Source organism: Ursus maritimus, unplaced genomic scaffold (genome assembly GCF_017311325.1).
Source record: "Ursus maritimus isolate PB19 unplaced genomic scaffold, ASM1731132v1 scaffold_3, whole genome shotgun sequence".
Classification (NCBI taxonomy): Eukaryota; Metazoa; Chordata; class Mammalia; order Carnivora; family Ursidae; genus Ursus; species Ursus maritimus.
The window spans coordinates 98,502,315-98,523,636 of NW_024425563.1; the positions used below are offsets into that span (position 1 = coordinate 98,502,315).

At 53.1% G+C, this 21,322-nt stretch overlaps 1 protein-coding gene across 1 annotated transcript in view; it reads right to left on the minus strand.

Moving 5' to 3' along the window:
• The window catches only part of GRB10 (growth factor receptor bound protein 10), a 177,119-nt gene that overhangs the window by 132,203 nt on the left and 23,594 nt on the right, over window positions 1–21,322 (minus strand). The window contains exon 2 of the mRNA XM_008703457.2: window positions 12,019–12,175. The gene's annotated coding sequence lies outside the window, so the exon portion shown is untranslated. The remainder of the gene's footprint in view (window positions 1–12,018; window positions 12,176–21,322) is intronic.

Sequence of the window (21,322 nt, forward strand, 5' to 3'; positions counted from 1 at the left end):
ACAGAAGAGGACACAGGCTTTAAGAGGATGGACAAGCTGACAGGGCCTCCCAGGGAATGCATGACCTCGCAGCCAGGGAATGCCCATGGAATCAGCACAGGTAGCCAGCCCAGAAGTCCAAGAAAAGGAAGGATCGGGAGCTCTTGCACAGAAGGGCATCCTACCTTGTGCGACCAGGGGACCCCAGGGGGACAAGGAAAACCACTGTAATTTTACATCTAAAACATGGATTATTTACACACAGGCCTAAAATCAGGGTCCTTTTAAGAAAACTTACTTTCCCTGATATTTACATCTATACATAGACATATATACCTCCATTAACTCATTAATGTTTTCACTACTCGCGTCATTTACTTAGGATAATGCTTGACGCTGGAAGTGTACGAATTATTACAAATTACTGAATGCCTGTGGGTGCCTTCTAGGGGACAGCTCTTTGCATATCCAAACATAAAAGGAGCACAAACATTAAGAGACTGAATCACTTAAGTCAAAAAGGGAAAGATCACCGTGATGTCACACATTTCCTCTACCACGCCCCTACTGCCCTAGCAGCTGCCCTTCAGGGGCGAATGAGTGGCATCAACACCACTGAAACCACTCGGGTTTGCCTTTGCTGCCTGCAAATCCGGTTCTCTAATCATTGGGAAAGTGATTCAGACTTTATCAGAAAAATTAAGGAAGGTCTATAAAAACAGTGCTTGGATTTAAATACTTTGTAAAACACATACAAACCCAAGTCCTTTGGATCAACACCTAAAAGTATAGCACTTACCCCTACGATGAAACTCGCTTCAGTGATGGGGGATGTTCCACTAAAGAAAGCTCGAGGATTTGCAGCGAGAGACCTCTGGGGAAAGCATGAACACTGAGGGCGGCCGGCACCACATCCTCCTAGTCTCATCCTGTCCGGGAATCTTGCAGAAGGCCTACGGCTTCCTCCCTTACCAATCGGCCCCCAAGTCCAGTGCTGGTGCTGCAAGAGCCCCGGTCCCTGGGGCTTTGGAGAAGGGGGTGTGGGGTCCCCGACCTCCAGGCACCCGCCGGGAGTGACACGGCAGTAGTAACCCAGCTAGACTGCACACAGCTTCTTCCCTGCAGAGCCGTTCTTGACCCCAAGCTACTGGTGAGTGACAACCAGGACAGGTGGGGGGATCTGGGGGGACAGACTTATTTTTCATGGAAGGCCCTCTGGAGCTGTTAAGTTTTGTGCCAAGTGCAGGAATTCCGTATCCAAAAAAATAAGTGAGTATGACCACTGGGTTTTAAATCTTGAAAGCATTAAGGCTGCCCCACTATCCAGAACTTTCCCAGGATCACTGGTGAATTCAGCGAAGTAAACCAGTTTCTTGGGCTCTCACAGCATCGGACTCGTGTGGACTACAGGTCAGGAGTGCAAGCCATCCCTCAGACGGCTGGGAAAGCGAGCCATGCGTCCTGGGTTTAGAGGTTTCTGACAGCTCCAATCATAAATGTCGGCTCTGTTCTTAAATTTCACAGCTACAGCAAGTGTGTAATTCTCCGTGCAAACCCACTCACACCTGCTCCATCACTCCCTCACTCCCTCCCTGTCCACCACCTTGATGACTGGGGACAGATAACTACTCTTACTTCTAAGTGTGTTAATTCAGTGTGTCACCCACTCGTACCTCACAAAAAGCCCTGACTCGTGAAGGCCTTCTCAGCTCATGCTGCGGGGATGTCTGGCCAGAGATGCTTTGAAGATGCTACCTGTCACATCTCTGTCCTGGAGAACCTAATACGAAATACACGTTTCTGAGCTGAGTTAGCACCTGGAGTGCGCCCCACGCCAACCCACCAGACCCAGGACACCAGGACAAGTCGCCTGGGAAACCTACTCCCACACACGAAGTTCAACCCTCCCGGACAGAATGGCTCAGCATCCGTTCACTAGAGAAGATGTGTCTATATGTGTAAAATACACGGGTTCCTCCAACAGTGATTATCAGACTGGGGGTGAGGCAGGGCTGGCAAGAAGAGATGATCCACAGGGCAACTGTGTGCCCCTCCACCAAGGCCAGGGCTGGGTCGGTTAGTAGGTTTGCACAAGCCATCAGATTGGGATCTCTTATTATTTATTTTTTTTATTTTTTTATTTTTTTTTCCACTATGCTCCACATCCAGCATGGAACCCTATGCAGGGCTTGAACTCACGACCCTGAGATCAAGATCTGAGCTGATATCATGAGTCAAATGCTCAAACGACTGAACCACCCAGGCTCCAGACCTGGATCTCTTAGATACAGTTTAGCTACAGGATGTTCTGATAATGTTTCAAAACAACCCAAATACGTTCATTTTAAATACACTAGCTTTCAGTGAAAAATCATCACAACATTCTGTGCCCGGTAGGACTTGAATAACTCAACACCAAGGGAAAGACGCCGGATCCCTCTGCGGAGGAGCCAAGCTACATAGTGAAGTGGTGTTTTCTCTTTTCTTTAGGGGGGGAGCGGCAGAAAGAGAGGGAGAAAGAGAATCCCAAGCAGACTCCACGCCCAGCACGGAGCCCCATGCGGGGCTCGACCCCACGACCCTGAGACCATGACCTGAGCCAAAACAGCAGTCGGAAGCATAACTAACGGAGCCACCCAGGCGCCCCAGAGCAGTGTCTTTTCTCATATTCTGACGACCTGGGTTCCAAAGAGGAGAGGCACACACATGGTCAGGTCACAAGAAAACCACGACCAAGCCACAGGAAGTGCGGACACCCAGTGGCCTTCCTTCCCTCAGACGCTGAAGCAGGGTGACTGCGGCCATCAACGCGGGGCTTCATCCCACGTCCGCTCCAGAGAGCTGCGTTGCTGGGTTAAAGGACCTACGCGGTCCTTCCTGCTTCTGTGAACTTGAACGAAAGGTAGACGCAGCCAGCAGCCCGCCGCTCTGCTTCTCGTGTCCTCGCGAGGGGCAGGAGCCACAGCGAGCAGGGCCCGGGCCACGTTCGAGCCCCGCGCCCACTACTGCGTGGCCTGGAGGACGTGCAGGCTCCCTCGTCACCCGCTGTGGGGGGTGAGATGGGGCCACATAAGTGAAGGGCGCAGCCTGCACGACATGGGGTGAGGTCATGACCCCCGCTGGCCTGTGTTCCGGAACCTCAATGTTCGGGCTTTAGGCAACACGCACGTTGACCGTTGTGGCCGGGAAGGGGGACTTGGGACCAGAGCCCTGTGGGGGTGGAGGCTGGTCCAGGTAAAGACAAAAGGATATCCGTTCTGGCCCCACAGGCTCTGAGCTCACAGACAGGGCGAGACCCACCCCCCAAGAGAGGAAAGAGCTATTAAAGGCACTTCTTTCAAAACCATCACGGGAAGTCCTAACTCTGCCTTTAGAAGATGTGCCAAATCAAAACACGTGTTTTTTGGAAACTCTCGTTTTCTCACCTAAGAAAAGTCAAAACGGGGCGCCTGGGTGGCTCAGTCAGTGAAGTGTCTGCCTTCGGCTCAGGTCATGATCCAGGGTCCTGGAATCAAGTCCTGCGTCGGGCTCCCTGCTTGGTGGGGAGTCTGCTTCTCCCTTTCACTCTCCCCAATTCATTTTCTCTCATATAAATAAATAAAATCTTTAAATAAAAAAGTCAAAATGGTTCTCTACAACCTAAATGACGCTAAAAATTCTCCGAACGCCAATGTTCTGGGTGTTTACACACATAATAACTTCTTTCACACGAGACCTGGATTTTCAGGACAACATTCTTGAATGTCTAACTGTAAAATGGAATTTTAAAATTGTTCTGCTTAAAAAAGAAATGGGTTTGTATCTACGCTGGCCAAACTAGTCACACACCACCGGGGTCATGATAGTGACCGAGAATTTTTCCTCCAAACTTTGCAATTCGCAGGATCTGTCCTTTTGAGAGCAACACTTCCCCCACCGGGTCTAAAAACTGCAGTAACTAAGGAAGCAGTAATGTCCCGATGAGCCATCCACATCATCACACTCCCTCCGCACCTGCAGACCTCACATCGCTTGTGTCCGAAGCTGTCACAGGACAAGAAGGAGCAGCTCTGGAATGCCAACCACCTCTCCGTCGCCCGTCCCGTCTTGGAGACCGAGGCCTGCTGCTCTGCCAGCATGGAGCGTTGACATGGAGCCGCGCAGTCAGCGTGAGCTTGTGCTCATCAATCTCACTGCGCATTATCACAGCCCCCCATCCTCTTTCACGGAGACGGTAACTCCGAGAAAACGAATCCTCCTTTCACCTCACGGTGTTCTGCCTCGGCCCGCTGGCCTGGCGACTCCCTCAGTAACCGTGTTGCCATGCTGGCCCCACGCTCAGAAAGAAGAACGGGAGATCTCGTTCTCGAAGAGAGTGGGTGGGAGCGGCCCGCAGATCGCACACGGGAGCACACAGGAGCCCCCGCGGCAGCCCTGCACCGGAAGGCAGCCTGCAAGGAGCGCCCTCTGCTCCCCTGGGAGCTGAGTTCCCTTGGCAGGTGTCAGGCAGAACATCTTCTGCACAGTTTCCAAGGCGGCCACAAGCAGCAACGCGGCAGATGCCGCTCTCAGCATTCACAGACGAAAGCTGTCTGAAAAGCTCCATGAATCACCGGCACTGGATAAGGACCAAAGACCAAAAAAACACGTGTCTCCTCACTGCCTCTTTTCTCCTTTCTACCTAAGCGGGTGCACACATGAAGGTCTCCACTGTCCTGCTTCCATCTCTGGGCAACGAGGTTCAACAGAAGCTTCCACGACTGCAAACATGTCGAGCCTGACAAGAGTCACCCCTGGGCTGAGACCTCTAGAAGCACTCGAGCATGCCAGCCATGAATCTCAATGCCCAACAGCAGCAGAAATATACAGCAATTGTCAAACCTAGGTTTGCTTCGACTACTCCCCAACACCTGTGAGGTCAAGCCACGTCCGACACCGATGCCAAAGGAGCTGTGTTTTTACATCACAAAGATACACAAGCTCTGGGCTCATGATGCTGACCACTTTCACAGGAGAGCCAAGACAGCAGCCACCTTACGTGATGAGTCACAGGCCCCAGACTCAGCCTGCACTGACCCCCGCACCCCAAGGTAAGTCACTGCTGAACAGAAGGATGGGCCTTCCCAGACCAGTCTGAGCTGTCAGAGGAGAAAGGTAAATCTGCTGTGTTCCAGGAGTCATCTTCAACCACTGAAGACACAAGCAGAACAACTAAGGGAAGGGTGGACTTACAGCATCCCCAGGGGCTTGCCCCGGAACCGAAGACCAGACGGAGCCGCAAGGATGAACTCAGTGCTCTCCACGTGCACCCAGAGCAGCCCACCTGGAAGAGAGACGGCTCTCCCGGTGCGTCATCCCCTGCCTTGACTTGCCTTGGACACTGTCTTCCTGACTGGTTTTCCACTTGCTCTCTCCCAGCCTAGAACACGTGTGGCCCCACAGCCATGCCCCAAGCCAGGCACCCAGGCCCTCAGCAGGAGGAGATCAAACCTAGAGAAGGGGACGGAAGGAAGAACACACTTTCCCACAAGCCCGGGCATCAGAGAGTTAGTGCCTGCTCCAAGGCTGCTGGGTCGAGATTCCCGTGACTTCCCGTAAGTACCACATTAACTGCGTTTCCCCCACAGTGCACTTTGTCCAAATTCACTTTGACCCTGTCACTGCTCGACAATGCTGAGCTTCAAGAAGTAATGCCTGTTACCTTATATGTAAGTACTCCAATACCCAAAATTCTCAGAAACCTGTCAATACTTAACATTTCTGCATGCTTTGAGTTCTCTCTCGAGAAACTCCCATCTTGCGGATACATCGGCTGTCGCCAACTTCAGGGCACCCAGGCTCCCTGCGTGCCAACCAGATCCTGCCCCAACCTGGATGGACAGAAATAATACCAAAAAAAGGCTGTGTGGGGCTCTGAACCGGAGAATAATGGCAAAGAGATAAACGTGCAACATGAAACAACCAGGTGACTGATCAGGTATCGTAATTCTTTAGGTGCTTAGGTGCTTAAGATCTTAAAGCACCTGCTTCACTTTACAAATGCTGGCGTCAACAGAATTCCAACAACCACTTCCTCTTGTCATTGATCCCCGTATGGAGCCAAGCCATCAACCTCCAGCCCTCCTCCGAAAACTCAACCACCCTGTATGAACAAAAGACTGTGGACAGAAAGCTCCGAGAGCCCAAGTGGAGACTTCCAGGTCCAGCCACGATGGATGTCACACAACGAGGAACAAAGGAAAAATCCGAGAGGTGCAGAGAAGAGGGCACTGGCCGGGGACCTTGGGACATGAGGAAGAAGGTGGGGTGAGTCCCCGGGGTTCCTTTCACTTCCCACAGATCCCAGACAGGGCACTGCAGAAGTCTCCAACCAGAACCACCAACAGACCTGGACAAGAAACACTTCTGGAAAGCCTACCCCCACCCACACGAAGGATGGGGGAGAAAAGGCGGTCTAACGATCCCAAAAACCTTGTCCACGACAGCCACCCTGCTGTACCGAACAGCACTGGAAAGGCTTCCCCATCCATCCCGGTCTTAGCAGGGCATGTGGGGGCCCATTTTTCACACCCCCATCCCCTGACTTGGCGGGAGGGGGGCCCACTCGGATCCCCTGGCATAGTGTCTGCTGCCCAGATGGGGGTGATCTTCTATGTCCCACCCGGCAGAAACAGATACACAATTCCCCGCAAGAGTATGGCCAGGAGGCGTCACGGGGGAGCTCTGCCTCCAACCCCTCTTAGCATCACAAACGGAACAAGGAGGGACAGGTGGGCTAAGTCGGCATTTCTTCCCCTCACCACCACCTCCCGTGCCAGCAGAGTCCAGCAGGAGCGGAATGACCCCCGACAAGTGATGAGGTCATGCATGTCACCCTCCACTGCCCCCACCCTGCTCCCAGAGGGGGACTGCACGTGGCTGCAGGGAGGCAGTGCTCTGGGAAGGCGTGGATGCCCCCCTGAACTGGGAGAAGGCACTGTCCTCAGGTGTCCTGGACGGGCCCAGCAGGCAGGGGACACGCAGCCCCATGCGGACTGGGGACAACGCCTCCACAGGGAAACTGCCTGCTAAGGAAATGAAGCAGAACCATGGCTCTCACGCCATAAACCCGAGTTGTCCACAGCACAGCTGAAAATCACCGGTCACTCCAAGAACAAGGCCCATCACAACCAGAACAAGAAAAGACAACCACAGACGCCCGCGGTGACAGGACTCCAGTTGGAATTGGTCCGGATTTCAGAGCAGCCATCCTAAAAATGCTTCCAGGACAAGGACAGGCTCTCTGGAAACCAGTGAGAGCCGCTGCATCTCCAAGTGACTCACAAGCAGGGCGCTACTGGGTTCTGCTCCTTCCTTCAAGCTCAGGTCAGTGAGCTTCAGATTCCCTCCATCGGGGAGTAAGGTGCTAAGACCCAACACAGCCATCAGGGGCTTATCAGGTGCAAGGATGCACAACCGACAGGAGCAGAGGTCCGCCGCGCGATGCTGGCTTTTCAGCACACGTGGTGAGGGAGTGGGGCTCACGCCCCAGCAGCATCGGGGCTCACTGGGTTAAGCGCCCCACACGAGGCGGAAATGAAACAACACGGGCAGCCCATGGGAGAAAGTCTGCCAAAAGAATGCAAGGATGCTTCCAGCGCAGAGCGGACGGCAGAAGCACAGTGACCAGGGCAACAATGAACGCGAACGGAAAGAGAGAGCCTAGGCAGGAAAGTCAGCAAAGTGTGCGGTTGGGAAGCCAGGAGGCAAGAGGAGGCCAGAGAGGAACACGGCACAGCGCGCATGCCAGTCCCTCCGAGATCTCTCTGCACCAACGCGGCCTCAAGCTGTGGCACAACGAGGTCTCTCTGCCCTTGAAAAGAGGAAGACAGAAGTCGCTCCATTTCCAGTTAGACCCTGAGAAGGCCTGGGTGTCAATCATACTGTAAATGGGGAGGAACGACCCATCAACACAGCTGGGCAGAGAAATGGCTTCTACCTTCGCCGAGCCCTGTCCTGCTAAGCAGGTCACAGGAGCTACGGCAGGAACCAGCCCTCCTCTGGCTGCATCCCAAGGGTCGGAGGCCCAGAGAGGTGCTCCCCTGCTGTACAGACAGGGTGGAGTGGGAGCCGCTCCGCAGGGGGCGGGCCAGCCTCTGCTGTCGGGTGAGAGTGCACCCCAGGCACGAGCCCCGCAGAGGGGGTGATGCAATGGACACGGGGCCTGGGGGTATGACGCCCTGACCCAAGTCAACCACCCCTACAAACTCTCCAGTGAGATCAACACAAGCAACCAAAATATGGTGCCAGGGGATGGCCAAGCCATGGTCCCACTGTGGCCACTGTCGGATCAAGAGAGCAGAAATCAGGCAAGTCAGACCATCCATACCTCTCTCTCCCACCATGACCCCAAAACAAACAGGGCTCCTGGGATGCAGTGGCAGTGAAGAACAGAGGGAGGGCAGCCCTAATGCCCTACGGATCTCCCTCCACCCTCATTTACCGCCCACAACCCCAGCCCTCCAAGATCACGATTCCCATGGCGGGCTCACCCGCATCCAGACTGGTGCCCTGTTCGGAGTCACCGCCCAGACTGAAGCCCGTAATTTATTAATTTCCCTGTTGGCTACTAACAGGTCCCTCTCAGACCCTCTTATTTTGTGTTACAGCATCTTCCTGAACCCCCAGGGAACAGGGCTCCAACTCCGAGATCAAAGAGATACGAGTTCTTAAGGGAGTATCTTGCTACTGGAACACGTTCCACGTGTGCCAGACTGTGGCCCGGCCGGAGGCCCCACCGCCCCCAGCACCTCACCTGGCACAGTAGCTGGTACCAAATGTGTGCTTTCTGGGACTTACCAAGTGAGTAGAAAAAGTCAGGAAAGTGAGAACTGATCGAATGATGCCCGTCAAATATGTTCTATGCCATGTTCAAGATAGCAGAGCCTAACTTCAGGTCAGATTTGTTCTCTTTAATGCAGGGGACCATGGAGGACGCTACGGAGCCCTACCCTGCACCCGGTAGGGTCGGCATCGCCTTGGAGAGGATGCCCATTCCAGACCACCCAGCAGAACGGCCTGTGCATGCAGCCCAGACCCGCACCCTCTCCCCCGCTACCTCCGTGTCCCATGGAAGGGCGTTTCTGAAACTGTCTGGCCAGGACTAAGGATGCAGTGTGAGGCCAGGAATAATACAAACTGGCTTTTAGGGGGGGCCTGGGGGTCTCAGTTGGTGAAGCGTGTCTGCCTTTGGCTCAGGTCATGATCTCAGGGTCCTGGGATGAGTCCCGCATCGGGCTCCTTACTCAGCGGGGAGCCTGCTCCCCCTGCTTGTGCTCACTTGCTGACTCTCTCAAATAAAATCTTAAAAAAAAAAAAAAAAAAATTGGCCAAGAAAAATCTAAGACTGTCTACCTCGGATTCATCCCTGGAGAAGCCCATCATGAGAGCTGTCCATGAGCACAGGGAAGGCACAAAGGCACCCACGTCCACTGTCCAGCCATCCCCCAGACCCAGGGTGCTCCGAGTCCCCTGAGCACTCAATGGGTCCCACACATGCTGTAGGAGAGGACATCACGTGAGAGTTCAAGTCAAGAAAGGGTTTTGTGGCTAACATGTTTTTGGAAATTCCCACCCTGGAGCAATCTTCGGGGATCCACCCCTTATTCACTACACCCACTGACCTCCCTGAGCACTCAAATTCATCAACCCCAGGGAGGGACGGCCCCAGACCCAGCTCCCCATGCCCGGAGGGTACACACGGCATGCCTTACACCGTGCCTTCCACACCGACAGACCCCATGCCTAAGCTGCCATGAATAATTAGATTTCAGGCCCTAAACGGGAGGATTAGCTGTGAAACAACACTTAGGTTCATTGTGTACCCGAGTCAAGAGGTCCCTGGCGAGGCTCTCGGCATCCAGGGGCTCGTGGCTTTGAAGGAGAGCCGCGTTCAAATGCTAACAGGGGAAGAAAAGGACTAGAGGTGGAGGCTGGTCAGACAATCCAAGGAGTCGGGACAGGAGCGGCCAGGGACGCTGCCTGCCTTTGTCCGGATATGTGTCTCCCACACCTCAACGACCTGCCACAGACGGGACTGAGGCTCAAGGAGGCTCAGCACCGCCCGTAAGAACTCCCAGGTTCCGGCTCAGGGACAGAGGCGCGGGAAGGCGCATGGGGCCCAGCAGGATGACGGCCTGCAGGTGGGAGCATCAGCCCGGCCCACCACCCCCGCTGGCCTCCTTCTGCACCCTGCCCACTGCAGTTTCAGGAACTGCGTGGTCCCCGAGGAGAGAGAACACAGGGCCAGGACAAGCAGCAGCTTCCGGGCCCCTGTGCTCCAGGTCCCGGCCACCTAAGGGACGGAGCCATAGCGAAGCACAATGCGCTTCCTCTCCCTCTCGCTCATTCTCCTATGAGACTTTTCTTTCTGCAGCCTCCCTGAAGAGCCACGTATGGCGCTCCCGCTCCTTTTCTTCATCTCTGCTCTAATAAAGAGGATCAGGGGCCTCTGCTTCACAAGGAACAGTGCGTCCTGACGGCGCTGGTGCTCCAGGAGAGCGCTAGAAGTTTGAGGAGGTCGTGCTTCATGGGCAGCGAGCCTCACTCGGTGGGACGGGGGCAGCAGCGGGAGAAGCTACAGCTACTCCCAGCTCCGTGCGGGGGATGTTTTGTCTGTGAGGGCTCACAGGGGAAGAAAAAAAATCACACCCCAGAATACAAATTCAATTCTCATGCTAGCTGTCCAGAGAGAGAGAAACACAAAACCTGTACGTTCTGAGTCTGAAACAGGACACGTAAAATGTCACTGGGCATCTACCAGGAGGCTGACACTCGAGAAGGGTCTGCTACATAAACTCCATTAATCAAGGGATTAAAACCCTTCTGTTCTGCATTGCCGACAGTTTAGGAAAACCCACGTGAGTCAAGGGTCATGGAAAGCCAGCAACCTTGTCCCAAGGACTATGGACCCTAATTCCTCGACCCGGGATCCCCTCTGTTAGGGGCTAAATCCAGATGTTCCCATGCTGAAGCCCTAACCCCAAAGCCTCAGAATGTTCTGTATTTGGAAAAAAGGTCTTCAAAGGGGTGATTAAGGTCAAATGAGGTCACAGGTGGGCCTTAATCCAAAAGGATTCATGTCCTTATAAGAAAGAGAGATTAGGACACAGATGCACACAGAAGGAAGACAGTCACTCGAGGACTGGGGAGAAGGCGGCCGTCTTGGCACCAAAGAGAAAGGCTAAAGCCCCCTGCTAAAGAAGAATCATCTCTGCTGAGGCCTTGATGAAGGACGTCTGGCCTCCAGGCCAAAACACCTGCCCGGGCTGGGGCATCAGCTACGGCAGCCCAAGCTGACTGACAGACTCTCCTGCGCCCACCGTCCCACCCGGGAGCAAAGGCTCCAGCAGGCACATTTGCTGGAACGCTGTTCTGACCTCGGCTCCCCCACGAACTTCTCAGACCCACAGACAGCGTAAGAACTCCACACCCCAGCAGACGGGCACAAAAGCGAAGGTCCCTGCCCGGGTGTAGCACTGAGGGGAGGAGGTGCCAACGCCCGCCCCAGACCTTCATTACTGACGGGCTTCCCAGTATCAGAGCTAAGGTGGGGCAGACCCATACAGGCCATGTTGGCAAAGAAGGCCTGAGTCAAGAGCCGCCCCCACTTCTGTTCTGGCCCATTACCAAAAAGAACGGCTGCCAACTTCTGAGGGCTCCTGTGCACGTCTCAGGACAACCCAAGAGGTATCATCGCCCACTCTGCACAAAACGCCAGGAGGGGGCTGGAGAGGGAGAGGCGTGAGCACTGGGCAAGAAGCGCAGTCTGCAGAGCCCGACGAGGCCCAGCAAGGAGAGGTCTCGGGCCCCCCACCTCAGCCCAGTGAGCAAAGGGGAGGAGAGGGGCCAGGGAAAGACAGGTACACAGACTCCCTGCAGAAACCCCAGAATAAAGGAGCCATTGTTATGCCCCGGCCTGCAATGGCAAGCATTTATTGATCTCGGCTTTATCAAATTTAACAGATGATTCTCCTACTAAGAGAGAATCCTATGTACCAGTGAAAACCCAACAGACCTTACCTGTCAGGGCCTTGCCCGGGCTCGGGTGGTTTGGCAGCCGCCTCGGCTTGACCAGGAGGACCCAGGTGAGAACCAGCTGCCGGTCACGGTCACGGTCACGGTGCCCGCACTCCCCACAGTTCCCTGATCCGTCTCAGCATGATGCTCAACTCCAAAGCTGAAAGTCAAAGAGGCCGTCACTAAACGCGTGGAACTTGTGCAAACGTGCATTTTATGCTCTGCACCCAAGACTAAATATTTTAAAACAGATACACAGGATATTTTTTTTTCAAAGAGATTTAATTTAAAAAATTCTTCAAAGAGCAGAACGAGAAGAAAGTCCAGGAGGAGTAGGCTTCCAGTTGCCATGTCAACGGACTGCAGAGACAGATGCCTGTGGAGACCAGAGATCGGAGAAGCAAGGGAAGCAGTTCTGGGTCTCAGGCCTCAGTCTGCACATCCTCCCCTACGGGAAAAGCAAGTGCCCCCGAGGTGGGTGGGGTACAAACGTACAGACCTTTGCCCTCTTGCAAGGCCAAGTTCACTTATAATTCATGCTCTGAACCCAGGGTCCTCCCAGATTATAACCCTCACCCCACCCCGCAGAGACCCTCCTCCATCTCAGCCCAGGTACCAGCCCTCTGGTGCAGGAAGGCTCCGCTGGGCACCGTGCATGTGCATTCCACAGGAGGGGACTCACAGGAGGGGCAGAAGCAGGCGGACCTGCCCTTTGAATCCTGGCTAGCTGCTTTGATTCCCTCATGCAACACTTCTTCTGAGGGGAACACGAGGATTGCTCTAGGCTCCAAGGACAGTGTCAGGACGAAGACAAAGCCTGGCCCAGCTAAAGGGGAGTGTTTAGTCACCTGGGCGTTCCCTGACCCTGGCTCCTCTGCAGGGCAGTGTGGGGAGAGCCCACCTCCCCGAGGACGTGATACATCACATCAGAATGCTAAGGACTCTTCACAGCTCAAATGCAACACGCTCCCTGGGGGAATGAGTGCAGAGACAGCACAGAGCAAGCCTGAGTCCAAGAGAGTCTTTTATCGCTGCTGCTGCCTCTGTGTTTGAGCTGGTCCACAGCCTGCGACCTTGCGGGGAGAAGAGACCCCTAAACTAACTCTTCCTGATCACTCCACAGTGGGAAGTAAAACCTGCCCTGCCTCTGACCTGGTACGGAAGAAGTCATGGACCTCGAACTTCCTAGAAAACCACCGTGAGCACAATGGCCGAGGAGCAGGCATGGGAGCCTGAGAGCCTTGCATCTCCTGCCAGCACCCTGTCTCAGCAGGTGACATCTGGGCGAGGCACAGAGCCTCTGCCTCCCCAGCTCCAAAATCAACACCACAACAGTATCTCCAACTAGAGCTTTTATGAGGAAGGAATGAGCCCGTGCCTGTAAAGATGTAGGACCCAGCACACGGTAAATGTTAAAGGAATACTTGGTATCATGAACCATGACACGTCGTGCAGTTCCCTCACGATCGATCATGCACGTTGGCCACCCTCAAGCTATAAAGCCTGCCGGTGTTCGGATGGGACGCTGATCTTCTTGGGACCGAAACGGGGACACAGGATACAGGATTATGTGCCTGCTCAACACAGAACATCACCCATGGATGCAAAGGCACTTTAATAAAGGGCACCTGCTTTCACCCTCTCAAAGAATTCGCAAGTCTGAAACAGATTATAGCAATTATGTCGAGTGCAACATCTCTAAATTCTAGTAGCTACGTTCACCACAAATTAAAAAAAAAAAAAATGAACAGTTAAACACAGGAGGGTCTTTGAAATGACAATGGGCTGGAATGTGGGAAAGCAACTTGGGTCACATAACACTTCTGCTCCTCAAATTCTGAGACACTTCCCACCTTTTCCAGAGAAACTATTCTTTCCTTGGATTCTGATCCAAAAGCCCCAGGACTACCTTCAAATGTGTCTTTCATGCATATGCCTTTAAATTTGCAATACACTTGGGAGATTTGCCTTATTTTATAACAGGCAACATAAATTCATCTATCACTCAAGAAAAAGGACATGCAGTTGCTTGTCAACCTCATCACCACTTTAACCATTTTTGTCTATTTTTAAGAGAATGGATGGGGCGCCTGGGTGGCTCAGATGGTTAAGCGTCTGCCTTCGGCTCAGGTCATGATCCAGGGTCCTGGGATCGAGCCCCACGTCGGGCTCCCTGCTCAGTGAGGAGTCTGCTTCTCCCTCTCTCTCCGCCTCTCCCCCGTTTGTGCTCTATCTCCCTCTCTCTCTCAAATGAATAAATTAAAAAAGAAAATCTTTAAAAAAAGAAGTGGATATTGAACTTCCCAGCAGACAGAACAAAGACAGGGTGATTTCTGAACGTGGTGAACTGGCAGAGCTACTGAGATACACCCTCATCGACAGCAGGACCAAGCAAGAGGCACAGAGCACGTGCTGCCAACAAGCCTCCAGGCGCCGCGTGCAGCGGCCCGTCCGCACCCACGGCCGCCTCTGCAAACACCAGCGGAGCCCCGCCGGGGGGGTCACCAACACTGCACCCTTCCTCCATCAGTCAAGACAGCGCGTCTCCTGTAGGTTCCCCATCAGACGCAACATGAAATTCTACGTGCACGAACTTGGGCAAAAACCAAATGTCTTTGCTGACTTCCAAAGTATTTCAGAAACAAAGGACCCCTTGATTTCTGTTTAGTATCTGTGAGATCTTCCAAAACTTCCAGAGTCTATATTAATCTTTCCTTCGGTCTGGCTTTCACACACTAAATATTTAGAGTCATAACAGTGTCTATTTAGACAATCAACAAATCCCACCTTTCGTGACGAGGCTATTCAGTGTGTGCGGCCACGCAGCTCTGGAATCAAGTCTAGGACTTTGCAAAAGGGACGAATGCCCTTAATTTTTAAAAAAAGTAAATTCAATATTGTATGGATAGCAAAGTCCTTGTGACAGCAAACTGAGAAAGACAAATGGAGAAACAGATCGATGAAATGGAATTGAAGGAAAAGTCATTATAAAATGTCAGAATGCTAGCACTGGAACCTGAGGACAACCTAGAGAGAAGCAAAACCTAAGCCGAAATGGGGCACCTCACACCACTTTCAGCAGGTGCTCCTGCAGGCAGGACGTGCCATTCCAGAAATGCCATCGTGACCTCCCTGGTCAAGAGGATGGAATGCGAGGACAAAGGAAAGTGGCCACACCGAAATGCCCACACCGTCCTTTCGAACCACCCAACACACAGGAAGCGTTCAGCAACAAGGTGGCAGGGACTCCGTGGCCTGTGCCCAGGAAGGCCCTCCCTCCATGGCCCGTCCACCAGCAGACCTTCGGGGGCTCCCACAGGGATGGCAAGCTGGCCCAGGTCAGAGAATCCCATCCCAGTGGCCGCCATCACAGAAACTGTCCCGACTTAATCCAAATGTATGCATGGGCCCAGAATAGGGTTCTCAACTGCACGGGCAAGCAGCACCGACGACCCTACCAGGCCTCACTGTGGGGCTTCCAGGAGCCATCGAGCATGCTGCAAGGTGGCTTATCGAAACGACCCCTGCCCAAGGCCTCCCTGACTGGACGTGCAACAAGACAGGGGCTGGCCGACTAGAAAGAGGCAGGAGGGGCGCCTGGGTGGCACAGCGGTTAAGCGTCTGCCTTTGGCTCAGGGCATGATCCCAGCGTTATGGGATCGAGCCCCACATCAGGCTCCTCCGCTGTGAGCCTGCTTCTTCCTCTCCCACTCCCCCTGCTTGTGTTCCCTCTCTCGCTGGCTGTCTCTATCTCTGTCGAATAAATAAATAAAATCTTAAAAAAGAAAGAAAGAAAGAAAGAAAGAAAGAAAGAAAGAAAGAAAGAAAGAAAGAAAGAAAGAAAGAAAGAAAGAAAGAAAGAAAGAGGCAGGAGACTTCTCTCTACAGCGGAAGTCGGCAGAACAGTGAGGGACAGGGGAAACGCATGAGCCCACGGACACTCACCCAGAGAATGTGTAAACAGCCAACACACACACACACACACACACACACACACACACACGTGCACGTTTTAGCTCAGTCCAAGAGAGGCAGGAGACTTCTCTCTACAGCGGAAGTCGGCAGAACAGTGAGGGACAGGGGAAACGCATGAGCCCACGGACACTCACCCAGAGAATGTGTAAACAGCCAACACACACACACACACACACACACACACACACACACGTGCACGTTTTAGCTCAGTCCAAGAAGAGAAGAACAGCCCCACATAAACTAAAGAATGTCGCCACTCCAAGCCTGAGACACGGAAGACACCTGGATTAATGGAAACATGCAACGTTCCCAAAAGGGAAGGTGAAACCTCACGAAGATTCTGAAGCTCTTCAAAGCAACCAACTTGGAAATGAAAGTTAGTTTTGTAAATGAGATGCAGTTATCAATCTAAACGCATTAAAACTAACAAGATCGATCACGAGACCGTGGATTTAGCACATTAAGGGAGAGTTACCCTCATCTCATAGTAAACTATAAAGCAAAAATAGTTAAAATAGTACGGTACCAGCACAGAGCAACACGCGAGCGTTCATCAGAAAGAGCAGGGCTGACCGACAGGAATGTTCGGATTTGCACCACGTGCTCCACGAGCCATCCTAGTGAGAACCTGTCCGAATCATCAAGCTTCCACAACGTGGCATGCAGGATCCACGCGGCTAAAATCCCGAGCTGACCAGCTTTCCCTGACTGTCCTGCTGACGCCACCGAGGATGAGGGGGACAGCCCTGATGCCCACAGGGGGCAATGACAGCCATCTTGATTGACAGCCTGTCATAGGTCACGTCTCACCAGATGCTCAAAAACCAATAATCAAAGGTTTTTGAAGGTTAAACTGAAATGAGTAAATGCAGAGAAGACACACAATGAAATGTAAAAAATGAATGGTTCTTGCTTAAAAACAGGGAAACGCTGTCAATCCTTCAAAGCAGAATCATTACCCCATTTTAGGGATGAAGAAACCAAGGCCGGGATACAGTGAGTACCTCCCAAGGTCCCACAGCTAAGAAATGGAAAAGCCAGGACTGAACCAACAGGTATTTGAATCTGCACCACCTCCTTTAGTATTTCGTGGATGAACAGCATTTGTAAGATAAGAAAAGAGAGAAACATTTTGCACTCCTTGGCCACGTTTCTCTTCATTTTTGTTCTTTTCGATCACATTGTCTGGAGCATATTTTATCGTTTTATTTTAGAGGGAAAAAAAAACAAAAAACAGTCCAAAATAAGAGCCTGAAATTCAAAGCACAGAGGATAAGGGGAGGGGGGGAACTCCCCTGCGTGCCAGTGATGTGCAGGTCAGAGATGGAGTGTAAAAGAGGGAACGCTCTTGACCTAATGAAAGCATCTACCAGAAACGTCCAGCAGCCAAGTGGCCTACATAACGAGGAAGCACCAGTAACCTCGCCCTCAAAATTAGGGCCAGCCAGCCCAGATGGTAGCAGGAGCCACCCCCACGGTCACCCCCCAGATGATCTAGCAAGGTACGAAACAGAAACCAGGCATAAAAGTTGTCCAGAAAACGCGAAGCAGCCAGTGTTATTTACAGAGGAAATTCAGGACCACCCGCTGAAGGCTGAGCTCCTTCAGCATTTAATAAGGTCAGGACCCCTGAGCGACCCCCATGCCCTCAGTCTTTCTGGGCAACAGCCCCAAGACAGTTCCAAAGTGTAGCAGCAAAGTGGTTTTATTCATAGAAGCAACAGAAATAATGTACTTCAGAAGTATGTATGAGATCCTGAGGAAAACCCAGAAACTTTGGTGACGAGCCTACGGAAAGAATATGCCAAGGCACAAAGGCAGCACTTTCTGGGAAGGGAAGCCCTCCCCACGCTGCTTCCGCCCCAGGTAATAGGGGGGAGGGTGTGCACTCCTAGCCGACACCCCAGGTCTGCCAGAGAGCCGGCTTGCCTGTGGACAGGTGGACAGGCACAGGACAGACACAGAAGTCCACAGAATGGACCAGGATGTGGGCAGGGCCGAGCGACCACAGAAGAACGAGAAGATCCAGGGTAAGGGGCTACTGGTGCTCAGTAAGACTCAGGCCGATCCTCACCGCCCACCATTCCCAACAGACAAATGATTTCATCATCATAAAACATAATAAGAGAAGACACGGAAGAAGAACGTTACGAAATCTGGGTGAGGAAGATCTTCTGAAGATTCTCACCCTGGAAGCCAGGAAGGAAAATCCAAGCCCTTCACAGCACCAAGCCCTCTCCACAAAGTCAAAGGACAAGCAAAGAACTTTGGGCGAAAAAATAACTGGAAGCAAGGCAAACACACCTGTCCCTGCCCCCCTCCCGTGCCCGGCGCCACCCGGGCACCCCCCATCCTCACACCTCCCTCCCGCGCCTGCCGTCCAGCGGTGCAGGTGCTCTGGCTGCAGAAGCACAGGGACTCCACCCGCTACCTTCCTCCCCTCTCTGCTGCCAACAGGAGGCTGCCGCGATCATCCGACCTGGAACCAGCCTCAGCACCCGCTGCACCCGCGCCCTCCTCAAGCCAGCTTCAGATGCACCCGGACACACCCAACAGCAGCCAGACCTGAGCCAGGGGCCCCACCTCCCCTCGGACCCCCAGCTTGCCTCACCCACCAGCCTCCTCCAGGGGCTCAGACACCGCCCTCCCTCTGGGATGTCCTCCCCTCCTTCCCGCTCTGCACCCAGACCCTGCTCAGCCCTGCTCCTCTGCCCAGGACCCCTCCGGCCTGGCAGACACACCCAGCCGCGCTGTAGCTCAATTCCCCGTCCAGCTCCCTCACGCCAGGATTAAATGATGCAAATCCCGAAAGGTGCTTCTCGATGAACTGGCCAAAGGCAGCCTTGAAGAGGAAAGTGACAAACAGGTCCACGAATTCACCTGAATTCATGGCAGAAAAGAACCCAGGAGGACAAAGACCATCAGTGACCGGGAGGGAGGCCAATCTGATGGCTCAGAGGGCGCAGCTGGGACCTTCACTCTATTTTACTCTGTGTTTGAATGTTTGCAAGAAAGAACGGGAATCCCACAATTCTAGAATTGAACTTCCTAATAAAAAGTGCTTTTGTCAAGCTTCAGACCAGTGGTCCTGCTGCTTCTCCCCCCTTCCCACTCCTCACCCCAAAACCCATCCTGAGTCCCTCATGACTCTCAAGCACAGTTTCCTTCCCTGGCCCGTGGCTGGCTCTGCCCGCTCCCCTTTCTAGGAATGCCAGAGAAATCACAGCTCTCCAACGGAAAACAATGAGGCCATTAAGTGCTTCGGGCAAGTCACATGAATGGAGAACAGCCCAGAAGCTTCTAGAAATGCGAAGGACTCTGACCCTCTCTTTTCTTTGTTTTGTTTTCCTTCCTTCCTTTCTTCTGCATTTTCTTTCTTCCTTCAGGAAGTTAGGGAAAAAAACAACAAGAAAAAGAGGAAAGACAAGGGTGGACATAGAAATACCCCCCCATTCTGCACAGACCCAACAGTCTCACACTCCTCCCTGAACCGGATCTCCTCTGGCCACACGGTCACCAGCTCAGGACACTCACACCCAGGGACTCTGCAGAACACAGAATGTTCTGTTCAGACACGCAGAGCAGGCCTTCATGCCTGCTCATTCTACTCAGGAGTGGCAGGGTGGTGGCCCCCGAGAGCCGTTCCCTCTGAAGGACCCTACGGCCACGTTCAAAGTCTGTCTTAGGACCTGAAGAACAGTTCCTACATGACCCTACCAATGTGCATCTCGTAGATTCCACCTCCCAGCAAGCCCACTTTGACGGGTTGTGACAGACGCGTCATCTCCTGTTCATGGACGTGACCCATGGCGGGGTGACAAACGGGGTGACCAGCAGGGAGCTAACCCTCTTGCCACTTGCCACATCTTTCTGTCCTTCCCCATCTACTGTTTCACTCCCTTGTCACATGCCAGGAGCCCAGGTCTGCCTGCCCTTGACCCTGTTCCATCTGCCTGGGACTCAGGAGACCCGCTGAGCAAGTGGCGGAAACCCCCACGAAGCTCTCTGAAGCTCAGGTTCCGTATCGGTGCCAGGAGAGCCTCGGGCGCCTGCTCCTGTGTCAGGGCCAGGAGTAAGAGCTATCTGGGTGGAGAAGTCTTCTGCTTCAGGGTGGCTGGGGGGCTCAGTGAGTGAAGCGTCTGCCTTTGGCTCAGGTCACGATCCCAGGGTCCTGGGATGGAGCCCCGCGTGGGCTCCTTGTTCAGCGGAGAGTCTGCTTCTCCCTCTCCCTCTGTCCCTCGCCCCTGCCCATGTGCACACACTCTCTCTCAAATAAATAAACAAAACTTACAGAAAAGAAAAAAAAAAAAGGTCTTCTGCTTTCCAAACATCAGACAAAGCAACTGTGTCACAGACGCCCTCGGCGGGCCACCTCTCATCACCCGTCCCACTTACAGGTGGCTGTCCGGTGACAGGCGGAACACTGAGCAACCCTTGGCAATTTTCCGCAGGACACCATCCTAAGGCTCTTAGAAGCCCTAGAGTTCACAGCAGGCACCGAACGTCTTGTGTTACCTTCTGTAACAATCATTCCATGTTTACCTTCGTCCTGAAAGTCATGACTTTTTCATTAATTCACTCCATAAACATTACTGAGGGCTCACAACGTTCTCCATCCTGATTAGCTCTGTCAACTACAGAGCCATCTAGAAGATGGTCCCTAACCCTGTTTCTTGGGGCAATCGACACAAGATGCAGGAGCGCGGCCAAACCTTGGTCAACACCCCGCAAGGAAAACATGGAAAGAACAACAGTCTGTGGCATGTATGGCCAATCACTGCTTTTATCCGTTCTGCAAAAACTGCATGAGCATGTGGAAACACGTCCCAAGGGAACTTGTTCTCGGGTGTCTAGCAGGGGACGCCCAGCTGTTGATAATCCCCATGAGGAACGGCCTACACCACTGCTAACTTCTCAAAGGAATCCCAGCTATTCACACATCCTTGACCCGAGAGCAGGTCCTCCTTCTGTCTGGGAAAGTCTGACCCCTGGACCAGAGGCGAAGGGAAAGGGACAAAGGAGAGCCCCACTCACAGTCAGAGGACAGAAACCCACCCCAGGGGCCACTGGGGCAGCTGCTGTCCAGCAAACCACGCCACACAGAGCTCGCCTCCGAGGGGAGGAAAGTGCACCTCCAAATATCACTGTTCCTCAGGCGAATGGAGTCTTGGGGACAAGGCGGGGTCATCCACTGAAAAGTGAATCCAGACCTCAGCTCCACCAACTGAAACCCACACTTCATATTCCATTATTCAATTTTCCTCTTCCTGGTGATCTGAGCTGGTAAAACAGTCAGGACAGAGGAATTTCCAAAGGCCTCCTATAGGGGCTC